The 4,958-nt window shown below is 38.3% G+C and overlaps 1 pseudogene; it reads right to left on the reverse strand.

The window, feature by feature from the left end:
- Nucleotides 1-3,587: 3,587 nt before the first annotated feature.
- On the reverse strand, nt 3,588-3,802 carry LOC100629464 (SNRPN upstream reading frame protein-like; annotated as a pseudogene).
- Between the last annotated feature and the right edge of the window lie 1,156 nt (nt 3,803-4,958).

Consider the following 4,958-nt stretch of genomic DNA (forward strand, 5'->3'; position numbering starts at 1 on the left):
GTATCATTTCCGTCATTATTCTGGTTTTTTCCCCCAATTAGTTTTTACTTTCATCTTTATTAATTCTGTCTACTTTCTTTGGGCTTATTTTGTTGTTATTTTCTTGGGCTTCTTGAGTTGAAATCTTGACCATCTGTGTTCAGTCTTTCTTGTGTAATAATAACATAATTATTGCCATGGATTTTCCTCTGAAGTTTTATCCTATAGATTTTCCTACTTTTTGTTAATGTGTAAATAAAAAACATGGTCATGGAAATAAAAACTCAGCCTCCAATTTAGAAGTGTATAAACTGACCAGTCTAAGTCTTTCTGTTCTCTTCCCCCAAGCCCACACCCATTAGTCCTGTTCCTTGGATTAGCCACTTTGACCATTCCTGGTTTGGGTCCTTCTTATGGATATACCTAGAACTCTAAGTAATATGCTATGTCTCTATTATTTGGTTTACCACCTGTCAGGAGTCCCCTCTTCAATGAAAGCGGTGGACTTCTATGGAGTTTAGCCCATTTAACACTTCTCAGTTCCCCAAGCAATTTTGGTTATTTTTTGAGTTACTATTTGGGTTCAAGAATATACTTAAACCTTCTTTTTCTTGATCCATAAACTATTTAGTAAAACTTGATTCTCTCTAGGTAAGATGAGGAAATTAGTGCCCCTACTAATTAGTGCCCTTCGTTCTGTCTCTACCTCCCAGTTTCTTTCCATTTTGCTATAATCAGAATATATTGTTGCTTTTATCACCTTGAAAGAAGTATTATCTGTTAGATCAACTAAGATTAAGAAGAAAAGTTTTTGTGTTACCGTCACTTGTTCCTTCTGTAATACTTTACGTAGATCTGAATTTCTGTCTTCTTATCATTTGCCTTCTCTGAAGAATTTTTTTACCGTTTCTTACAAGGCAAATCTACTGGCAACAAATTCTCCCAGTTTTCACGTGCAAAAGTCTTTATTTCTTCTTCACTTTTGAAGGATAATTGCTCAGGATACAGAATTCTAGTTTAGTGGTTTTATCTCTCAACACTTTAAACATTTCAGTCCATTCTCTTCTTGCTTGCGTGGTTTCTGATGAAAGGTCAGCTGTAATTCTTATCTTTTTTCCTCTATACGTCAGAAATTTTCCCCCCACTGGCCTCCTTCAAGATTTTTTTCTTTATCTTTGATTTCCTGCAGTTTGAATATGACATGCCCATGTGTAATTTCGGGGGTGTTCATCCTGATTATTATTCTTTGAGCTTCCTAGATATGTAGTTTGGTGTCTGACGTTAATTTGGGGAAATTCTTCTTCTGGTATCTGCCTATGTTATACCTTTTGTAGTTGTTCCACGGATCTTAGATATTTTGTTCCATTTTTTTCAGTCTTTTTTTCCATTTGCTCTTCAGTTTGGGAGGTTTTTATTGACATATCCTCAAGCTTCTTCCCTCAGCCGTGTCCAGTCTCCTAATGAGTCCAACAAAGCCCATCAGAAGCCATCAAATTCTTCATTTCTGTTACAGTGTCTTTGGTCTCTAGCTTTCTTTTGAATTCTTTTTTAGAATTTCTCTCTCTTTTCTTATCCAGTTGTTCTTGCATGTTGCCTGCTTTATCCATTAAAGCCCTTAGCATGTTAATCATAGCTATTTTAAATACTCAGTTTGATAATTCCAACATCCCGGTTACATCTGAGTTTGATCCTGATGCTTGCTCTGTCTCTTCAAACTGTGTTATTTGGCCTTTGGAACTTTTATTGAAAACTGGTCATGACGGACTTGGTAAAAGGAAGCTGGTATTGGTTTCCATGTAGGTTTCTGCTCCACTAAGTTGTGATTCTCTGTATCTACCTGTCTGTCTCTCCAATTTTGAGGGCAGCAGTTTGCCCTGTAACCTGAATTCTCTGAGGGATCCAAAAGTTGTTGATTTTCAATTTGTTCAACTTTTTATTTGTTGTTAGGATGGAGTGATGATTTCCAAGCTCCTTACATTCCTGACCAGAAACCAGAAGTGCTTTCAACTTTGTAATTCCTTTTACATAGTTAGTTTTTAATAATGTCTACATTTGTAACTATAATTAAATTTTCCATGCTTCATCTCTAAGTTCATTATGAAATTAAAATCCAAATAATAGCATTTAAAGTATTATGATTATGTAACTAGTGTTTGTTACAGATCTAGGTAATATGATTGAATCCATAGAGAAGGATTTATAATTTTATGTCCCTAAACCTGTGCTGCTCTAAAGAGAATGTTCCTATAACATTCTCTTGGATATTCTTTTCTTATAGTTTATCCATTTCTCAAATGAATGCTTTGTTTTAGCTTACTTCATCTTTGGACCACGATTTTCACTGAGTTAATAATTGTCCCTCCTTTTTTCTTGTTGAAAGAAGAGATATATTTTATAATCATCCTGGTTGTTATTCATGCTATTTTTGGAAGGTTACTTTTTTTTTTTTTAAGATTTTATTTTTGCCTTTTCTCCCCAAGCCCCCTGGTACATAGTTGCATATTTTTAGTTCTGAGTCCTTCTAGTTGTGGCATGTGGGACACTGCCTCAGCATGGCTTGATGAGCGGTGCCATGTCCGTGCCCAGGATCTGAACTGGTGACACCCTGGGCCGCCAAAGTGGAGTGCAAGAACTTAACCACTCGGCCATGGGGCGGGCCCCAGGAAGGGTTACTTTTAAGCAGACTATTTTATAGTCACCTTGCAAAACTCTATCCCCAATATTTCTTTAATAATTTATTTTTTAAAAAATTTTTTCAGGGGCTGGCCCCATGGCCGAGTGATTAAGTTCGTGCGCTCGGCTGCAGGTGGCCAGTGTTTCATTGGTTCGAATCCTGGGCGCGGACATGGCACTGCTCATCAAATCACGCTGAGGCAGCATTCCACACGCCACAACTAGAAGGACCCACAACGAAGAATATACAACTATGTACGGGGGGGCTTTGGGGAGAAAAAAGGAAAAAATAAAATCTTTAAAAAAAAATTTTTCAAAGATTGGCACCTGAGCTAACATCTGTTGCCAAATCTTCTTTTTTCCCCCTTATTCTTCTCCCCAAATCCCCCCAGTACATAGCTGTATATTCTTGTTGTTGGTCCTTCTGATTGTGCTATGTGGGATGCCACCTCAGCATGGCCTGATGAGTGGTGCCAAGTCCACGCCCAGGATCCAAACCGGCAAAACCCTGGGCCACTGAAGCAGAGCACGTGAACTTAAGCACTTGGCACTGGGGCCGGCCTGCCCATATTTCTTCTCATGGCCTTTCTGCGTGAATTCTGCTATTTCTTAGATGACATGTCTCCCTTTGTCATGAGATTCCTCTTTGGTGTTGCTGAAGTACACTTTGGTACCTTTCAACTGTTTTCAGAAAAGGTACATAAGGAATAAACGTTGAGCCTTCGCACGTCTGAAATGTCTTCATTTCACTTTCACACTTGGCTGATAGTGTGGCTGTGTATAGAATTCTACATTCAAATATTTCTTCCTTAGTCATTTAAAACCTTTACTCCATTGTTTGCTTCTTTGCTTTTCTAATTTTTTTATGGGTAATATCTTTATTACATTGTCTGATTTTTACTTGGAATCAGCTGTCTCGATATTCAAATACTGCTTTAAACCCCTCCTGGTGTCTCAGCTAAGAATGCCTATCTCAGTTCCACCTGGAAATCCACCAGAAGTATTTGCAGCTGCTGGATTGCCTCGGGTACAGCTGACGCTCTTGGTTGCCCAGTGAGGCTGTCTTTCTGTGTTTGACTGGGACTTCCACCTCTCTTATGTGCTGTTCTGTAATCCATCTCAGCTGTAAGTGGTCCCTGGCCTTCTCCATCACACCACTGGTTGCTTCTCCAGCCAGAACTTCAGGCATCTCTTGTGGATGCTCTGCTCTACCCCATTGCTTTCTTGCATCCCACGTGGCAACAGAATCTCTGAAATTGTTATTTGTTTGTAATAATCTGTTCCCCCAAGTCCCCTTTGCCAAGCTTTTAGCATGTTCTCTGTATCCACAGCATTCTGAAATTTCTGAATGTGTCTAGGTATGAATCTTTTTTGTCTTTTGACTCCTCCTGTTCTGTACTTAATAGGCACTTTCGATCTGGTTTTATATTTCGTGTCAACTCTAGGAGATATTCTTCTATTATTTTTACCAGTTTTTCCTCTGTTCTCTATTCCTGGAACTCGTATTAAACAGATATTGGTTCTTTTTGTTTTTGAGATCACATTGGTTTATAACACTGTGTACATTTCAAGTGTGCGTCATTATTTTGGCTTCTGTACGGACTGCATTGTGTTCACTGCAGATATTGGTTCTTTTAGTTGTTCTATCCCTCTTGACATTTTTTCCCTCATGTGTTCTGTCTTTAGTCTTTTTGCTCTATGTTCCGGGAGATTTTCTTGACTTTTTCTTGCATTCTTTAGTTGTATTTTTTTATTTTGATGATTATGTTTTTAATATCCACGAATTCTCCATTAATTTCTAATTGCATCTTTTCGTAGTAGTCTCTTCTGGTTTAAATGGATACAGTACCTTCTCTTTCTGGATACCAATGAGAATTCCTTGTAGTTTTTTATGTTTATGAATTATCTATATATGCACTCTCTGGGTCAGTTCTTTTGATGTTTGTTTTGGCTATTCTCAGTTGAGCTACAGAATTTCCTAACCATCCGTGGTCTTTTACTTATTTTTTTGTGAATCAAGGACAAGTTTGATTGAAATAGGTGGCTTGGGCAGGGTTTCTTTTGTCCTTCCCCTGAATTAGAGCTAGGTTTTGTGTTTGTGGGTAGGAATGTGAATGACAGGATTCTCTTTAGAGTGTTGGGAGCAAGTGGTCAGGCTGGGCCTCTCCCGAAATGCCAAATTAAACTGAGTCCTTTCTGGGGCTCTGCCTCTACTCTAAATTGCCATTGCATGAATACACTACATACACTACCTAAATTTATTCAGAGATGATGTTTCCAACTTAGCCTGGGGTCAAAAGTCATTG

Source organism: Equus caballus, chromosome 24 (assembly GCF_041296265.1).
Source record: "Equus caballus isolate H_3958 breed thoroughbred chromosome 24, TB-T2T, whole genome shotgun sequence".
NCBI lineage: Eukaryota > Metazoa > Chordata > Mammalia > Perissodactyla > Equidae > Equus > Equus caballus.